Below are 7,757 nucleotides of genomic sequence, written 5' to 3' on the forward strand. Positions count from 1 at the left end.
GGCGCACATCTGGTTCTCCTGACATCGAATGTGCTGGTTTAACTCCTGGATAAAAGTTGCAACTGATCTATCCTTTCTGGTGCTGATCATCTCCCAGTGCTCATCTCGGCGTCCACAAATCTGGTAGATAGTATCCTTAAGATCATTGTGGTAAACTTCTCCAATGCGTCCCATGGCGATGTGAGCTGCCATGCTCTTTCCTAGACTCCAAGTTGGTGCATCAAAAGAAAACTCTATGGGCTGAGTGACTGGCATGAACATCCTTCCTGGGACTTGAACTTGAATCATCCAGCGCTCCTCTTCAGGTAAAGTGGCATTGTAGGTTCCGGTGAAGCTTGGTACTCCTATGTTCAGGTATCTAGTAGCTTCCTTCAAGTGACGTCCAAAGGGTGTATCTTCATCCGGTTGAGTGAAATTGTTCCTTGCATCCTTCATCCTAAAAGAGTAGAAAAGATGAGAAGTCAGAAAAGAGAGGAGAGTGAGTAGTGATCTAGGTCTTTAGCCTAGTGATCATGTCCTACAGTCAGCGTGTGCTCTGATACCATCTTGTAGTGACCAGACCTCAAACGGTCCAATCTCTGTGCTCAGGTGTCATCCCTGGATCAGTAATGCTGACACCACACAATACTTGAAGGATTTATAACAGAGTAGCAATCACACACTTATTACATCGAGTGTCTCAAAAGAGAACTTATTACAATAAATATGGCTTAAGGCCATCTAATAACGATAACATCGGAAGGCTTGGAAGATAAGTGAGTCCATCAACTCCAACGGCATCACTGAGTATAGAACCACGACCTAAAAACACCTTAATCGTCATCTGAAAAGTCTGCAACATTAACATTGCAGCCCGAAATGGGTCAGCACATGGAATATGCTGGCAAAGTAACACATAGAGAGTAATGGAATGAAATAGGCTAATCTATATGCATATTTGGCTGGTGGAAAGCTCTATGGTTACAGTTTTGCGTAAAGCCAATTTTCCCTACTGCAAAGGAATAAATTTTATTTAACTATCATGGTGGTTGTTAAACATTGAGAATGGTAGACATCATTCTCAATCCCAATTAAGCATCATCATTAAACAAAACCCAACAGATTTAATTTTAAAGTAACATGTTGAGATTCACATGATAATCCAGGTACTAGATACTCAAGATGTCCATAATCGGGGACACGGCTAATCATGATTAGTTTATACACTCTGCAGAGGTTTGCGCACTTTTCCCTACAAGACTCGATCTCCTCCATTGGGATTCTCGCACTACATGGTGTTTGAGAAACGGATGACCGAGACATAGTCTTTCAGAAGCGCTAGCACCTTACGAACGGGTACACCGTACCAACCTACATCCCCTACATCTGCTAGTCTACCACTGTAAGAGTTCGCCCGACTTAATCAACTATGCTAGAGCCCATAGTAGCTTGTGGCTGCACACGGAAGTTTCTAGCATGAATAATCTCATGATCCCTTTGAGTCTGGGTGGCGGTCCATAAAGAAAAATAGGCAATCACTGGAATACCCAGGTGCCTCAATCCACCCAGATGCGTATTTAAGTTGCCACCTTAAATAAACCATTAATTAACAATCTCACATCATTCATGGATACACTCACCCAATCCACGTCTACGAGCATAGCATGGCATAATAAGAAAACGTAGAAGTAACTCTCAAAGGTTTGATAATAACAGGTAATAGGTACTACCTCATCTACTTCCCAAACCCACAATTTAATTAGATCCTAACCATGCAATGTGTGAGGATTGATCTAATGCAATAAAACTGGGTAGTGGGAAAAACATGATCAAAGTGTTACTTGCCCTGTTGATGATCCGGGAAACCTAGCGATTCGAAGTAGCAAGCGGCGCACTCCGGGTACTCTACCGCAAACAAACAAGCATACAATAAGTACTCAACTAATGCACAAGTAAAACTCAAATAAGAGATCTAACCAGAAAGTTCAACTTAAGAACTCCGGTTGGCAAAAAGAATCAAATCGAACGAAGTAACGAAAGACAAACGGCAAAAGAAACAAGCTTCGTTTACTATTTTGGATCTAGGGCAATTTTTTACAGTGGCAAAAACTTGTTTGAGTTGGTTAAACGGAAAGAGGGTTTTGAGATGAAACTCCAAGCGCTTGAATAGCCTGATTCCGATAAACGAGTGAAAAGTTAAACTAAAACGAAAATCGGATCACAAATCGCGATCAGAAAAATTGCGGAATAAATCCGAGAAAAATAAAAACAACGAACAGCTTAACGAACGAACGTTTGTTATCTGGATCTAAACGAAGAACGCGTTCGTTGAAACGAACGAACGAGCGAACGCTCGCTATTTAACCTAAACCGGAAAAAACCGATCTAAAAAGAAAAAAACGGGAACTAAAAAAACCGAACAAAAACCGGCGGAAACCGAACGATTTTCCAGGAAAAACCGGCGGCGGGTCAACCTCGGCGGTGAGACAGGCGGCGATGGCTCCGGCGAACGGCGGGCGGCGGCTTCGGCGGGGCGGCGGGGTGCGGGGCGGCGACGTCGGCGTCGAGGGGCGGCGGCGGGCTCCGGCGGCGGCACGCGAGGCGGCGGCGGCAGGCGCGGGCCTCGAGGCGGTGGCGGCTAGGGTTTCGGCCCCGGGGCGGGCCGGCAGCTTATAAAGGCCGAGGCCGGAGGAGTCCGGGCCTAACACGGCGCGTAGGTCGGTTTAGTTTTTTTTAAATAGTTACGCTCAGAAAAAAACAAAAGGAATACTAAACGGACTCCAAAAATCCCGAAATAAATTATCCCCGGCTTCTAAAATCAAGCCACACAGGATGAACATTTATTTGGGGCCTAAATGTAATTTTGAAAAACGCGCATTTTTCCTAAATTCAAATAAAATAGCAAATAAAACCAAAATAAATCTTAATTGATTTTTTTATTAAATCCTCAATATTACTTTATTTTGGGAAAGTCATTTTATTCCCTCTCTCATATTTTTGTAATAGAAATAATTGAAGATAAAATCAATAAAATCAAATGATCCTATTTTCAAAATTTGAGACAACTCAAATATGAAAATAACGAAATCCCCAACTCTCTCCGAGGGTCCTTGAGTTGCGTAAATTTTTTAGGATCAACCAAAATGCAATAAATATGATATGCAATGATGATCTAGTGTATAACATTCCAAATTGAAATTTGGGATGTTACACACAAGAGACTCTCTATCATGAAGATCATGGTGCTACTTTGAAGCACAAGTGTGGTAAAAGAATAGTAGCATTGTCCCTTCTCTCTTTTTCTCTCATATTTTTTTATTTGGGCGTTTTCCTTTTTTTATGGCCTCTTTTTTTTTGTCCGGAGTCTCATCCCGACTTGTGGGGGAATCATAGTCTTCATTATCCTTTCCTCACTTGGGACAATGCTCTAATAATGATGATCATCACACTTTTATTTACTTACAACTCAACAATTACAACTCGATACTTAGAACAAAATATGACTCTATGTGAATGCTTTCGGCAGTGTACCGGGATATGCAATGAATCAAGAGTGACATGTATGAAAGAATTATGAATGGTGGCTTTACCACAAATCTTTACCTAATAATAAAGCACGAAACGCTTCTTACGCCCTGATTTGCGTCCGTTTCTTCCGTCCGGTATTTCGTACATCAGTTTCCTTCGTCAGCCAGCGAGGCCGAGCGAATGAACCAACCCATGTGTCGTGGTCCAGAAAATCCGGCCCATCTATCCCGGTTAAGAGGCAAAAATAGTCCCACCTTGCTGATTTACATCCAATCTATCTTATTTATATACAACATTAATTTCCTGGGTATCAGGAAGTCTCTCAGAGATCATGCTAAATAAGGAAGGAACCAGAGGCTCTTCACAAGAGAAATAAAGAAGGAAAGAGGCGCTTCCATACGTGGGGTGGGCTACTAAACGGATGCGTGAGACAAGCATCCATCCTGGACACGACATAAGTAAGGAATGCGTAATGAATGCAGCAGTCTATACTTTCCTCTTGGCCCCGGCGATATGGACAACCTACAAACACAATCACTTAGATCAATCCTTCCATTCTTTGCACTTTATCCATGCAAACAATACTCATTCCCCACAAATTTTTTAGGAAACAACGGTGCATAGCAGTAGGAAAACCCCCACGACATAGGTGGAATACAAGAGTTGTGTTTCAGATTACAGACAAGCCACATGTTCAGGGATTCTAGGTAGGGGGCCCAGGCCAGCATGCCTCCCTGTTCATGTTTTTTCAGTCTAAAAACCAAAGCCTAAGATCAGAAGTAGCAGAACGTACACCACGGTAGATTGCCGGCATGTCCGCGTGGCAAACGATGTTGCGGCGATGATTCCAGATGGTCCACAAGAGCAGCCGGTGCACTGTGTCCGCGTGCAAGGACGGCGATGGGGCAGGCGGGCGGACTCAGATGGAGCGACAGCTCACACCTTCTCCGATTTCGGTGGCACGGCAGCAGTCAAAGAGGAGACGATCTGTTGTTTCAGAGGACCTGCAGCAGATCTGGCACCGTTCCTCATCTGGGATGTATTAGATTTATCACCAAGCTGCTATAACCCATATATGACCCCATCTACCCTCTAATCTAACATAGGCCCCATAAGTACTCAGATCAATCGTTCTCTTCTTCGCGCTATCAGAATTCGATTCCGAATGCTTGAGACTTGAGTAAGTACCTGAACCTGACGGAGCAACCGAACGAGCCAACCATGCCACTGATTTTGACGAACACGGCAGGCAAGCTGACCACTGCATCTCGGTTGGCTTAGAGATGTCTGCCTCCCGCATTGAGGCCAACACCTCATTCTCCAGCCAGCGCTCCACCGTAGACGGTACAGGACGCACACTCCCACGCCTCCCTGTACACCACCGCCGGGTGGCCGCAAGTTGCTGGACAACAATCCAAGCCGACGGAGGACGTCTTCAGTTGCCCGGACAGATGGGGGCGGAGGGTGTGGCGCTGGTGCGAACCCACGGCGGGGAGAGGAGGCGACGACCCTGGCCATGGCTGGGTGGGGATGAGACATGAGAGTGAGATGGGAATGGGATGCGGTGGGAAAGAAAGTGACACTTTTTTTGAGAAACCATTTTTACCTCATAGGTTTTTTTAGTAACTTTTTTCACGATAGGTGATACAATAAGTGATTGCGTGGAGAGGTGATCCCACGTAGGCCCAACAACAGCTGCTCTAAAAAACATAGACAGGTGCGACTCAACATATTCTATATGACTATATTTTTCTTTTTCTTATTTATATTATAGGAGTATGTGTTATTTTTTTAAATAAAAGTCACATAGATGGATTATTTTGTTTGCGGGAAAACTTTCAATCTATTCATCTTCAATCGTGATAGTACATGGACGCCGGAGCTGAGGAAGAACGACGGGGCGGCCGGCTACTTAGGAATGGGTCCGCGGAAGAACACCATCAGCGCCGCCCGAGCTTCTGCACGACGCCGTGCTTTAGGGGCTTCTTGGGCATGCCCTGTGCAACGTCAAGGAAGGCGGTCACTTATACGACATGGCTCGGGGAGGCGACCAGGTCCCCTGGTGCAACGCCCAGAGAGGCAGCCACTTTGACTTCCATGACGCAGCTGGCGAGGATGGCGTCGAATGCCGATCACAACGCGTATGTGTCACCGGACAGCGCAAACAGGCTCGGCAACGGAGAAGAATCAGCCACGGCGGACCTCGGTCGGAGACAGGGAAGAATCAAGGGCCGCTCACAACCTATTTGTTGAAATGCCCATGGAGGAAAACAGAAGGAAATAAAAAGAACAAGTAAAATAAAATAAACACTTGAGTCACTAAGAGGTGGGACCTTTGTCCAACTCAGCATATTGTCCACATAAGCACGCCATGTCAGACCGACAGGCGGGCCATACCTGTCAGTTTGGCTGTTTTCGCAACCAAATCCAAGCGTCAGTGTTTCGTGTTACAGATTAGGCACAGAGTTGGTGGTTTTTTGTGCCCTGGCATAGATGTGGTATCAAGTTGTTACCCTAGCCCCAACTATGGTGGTTTTTGGGTAAATAACTCGAAAGGTTGATATTTATAACAATACAATCATAAGTCGCATGCGACATCCACGGGTGAATTACAATTCATTTAATCAATTTCCCTATATATAATCTTGTTGTGTCGTGGCAACGCATGGGCATTTTACTAGTACAATGTCAACTACATGATCATGCAAAGCAATATGACAATGATGGAGCGTGTCATAGTAAAAGGAACGGTGAAAAGTTGCATGGCAATATATCTTGGAATGGCTATGGAAATGCCATGATAGGTAGGTAGGGTGGCTGTTTTGAGGAAGGATTATGGTGGGTGTATGATACCGGCGAAAGGTGTGCGGTATTAGAGAGGCTAGCAATGGTGGAAGGGTGAGAGTGTGTATGATCCATGGACTCAACATTAGTCATAAAGAACTCATTTAATTATTGCAAAAATCTACAAGTTATCAAATAAAAGTATTACGCGCATGCTCCTAGGGGGATAGATTGGTAGGAAAATACCATCGCTCGGCCCCGACCGCCACTCATAAGGAAGACAATCAATAAATAAATCATGCTCCGACTTCATCACATAACGGTTCAACATACATGCATGCTACAGGAATCACAAACTTTAACACAAGTATCTCTCAAATTCACAACTACTCAACTAGCATGCCTCTAATATCACCATCTTCATATCTCAAAACAATCATCAAGCATCAAACTTCTCTTAGTATTCAACACACTCATAAGAACGTTTTTACTAATCTTGTATACCTAGCATATTAGGATTATTTAAGAAAATTACCATGCTATTTAAGACTCTCAAAATAATCTAAGTGAAACATGAGAGATCAATAGTTTCTATAAAACAAATCAACCACCGTGCTCTTGAAAGATATAAGTGAAGTACTAGAGCAAAACTATATAACTCAAAAGATATAAGTGAAGCACATAGAGTATTCTAATAATTTCCGAATCATGTGTGTCTCTCTCAAAAGGTGTGTACAGAAAAGATGATTGTGGTAAACTAAAAAGCAAAGACTCAAATCATACAAGACGCTCCAAGCAAAACACATATCATGTGGTGAATAAAAATATAGCTCCAAGTAAAGTTACCGATAGAAGTAGACGAAAGAGGGGATGCCTTCCGGGGCATCCCCAAGATTTGGCTTTTTGGTGCCCTTAGATTATCTTGGGGGTGCCATGGGCATCCCCAAGCTTAGGATCTTGCCACTCCTTGTTCCATGATCCATCAAATCCTTACCCAAAACTTGAAAACTTCACAACACAAAACTTAAAGTAGAAAATCTTGTGAGCTCCGTTAGCGAAAGAAAACAAAAGACCACTTCAAGGTAATGTAATGAACTCATTATTTATTTATATTGGTGTTAAACCTAATGTATTCCAACTTCTCTATGGTTTATAAACTATTTTACTAGCTATAGATTCATCAAAATAAGCAAACAACAGACGAATAAACGAATCTGTCAAAAACAGAACAGTCTGTAGTAATCTGTAGCTAACGCAAAATATGGAACCCCAAAAATTCTAAAATAAATTGCTTGACGTGAGGAATTTATCTATTAATCATCTGCAAAAAGAATTAACTAAATATCACTTTCCAAATAAAAATGGCAGCAGTTCTCGTGAGCGCTAAAGTTTCTGTTTTTTACAGCAAGATTAAAAAGACTTTCCCAAAGTCTTCCCAACGGTTCTACTTGGCACAAACACTAATT

At 43.2% G+C, this 7,757-nt stretch overlaps 1 long non-coding RNA gene across 1 annotated transcript; it reads right to left on the reverse strand.

The window, feature by feature from the left end:
* Window positions 1–591: 591 nt before the first annotated feature.
* LOC147959580 (uncharacterized) lies at window positions 592–5,096 on the reverse strand. Its single transcript, XR_015611581.1, has 3 exons — window positions 4,696–5,096; window positions 4,301–4,539; window positions 592–4,029 (listed from the first exon to the last, which is right to left on the reverse strand). It is a non-coding gene; the product is annotated as an uncharacterized LOC147959580 (long non-coding RNA).
* Window positions 5,097–7,757: the final 2,661 nt, after the last annotated feature.

Source organism: Triticum urartu, chromosome 7A (genome assembly GCF_056163025.1).
Source record: "Triticum urartu cultivar PI428250 chromosome 7A, HENAU_Tu73, whole genome shotgun sequence".
NCBI classification, from domain to species: Eukaryota; Viridiplantae; Streptophyta; class Magnoliopsida; order Poales; family Poaceae; genus Triticum; species Triticum urartu.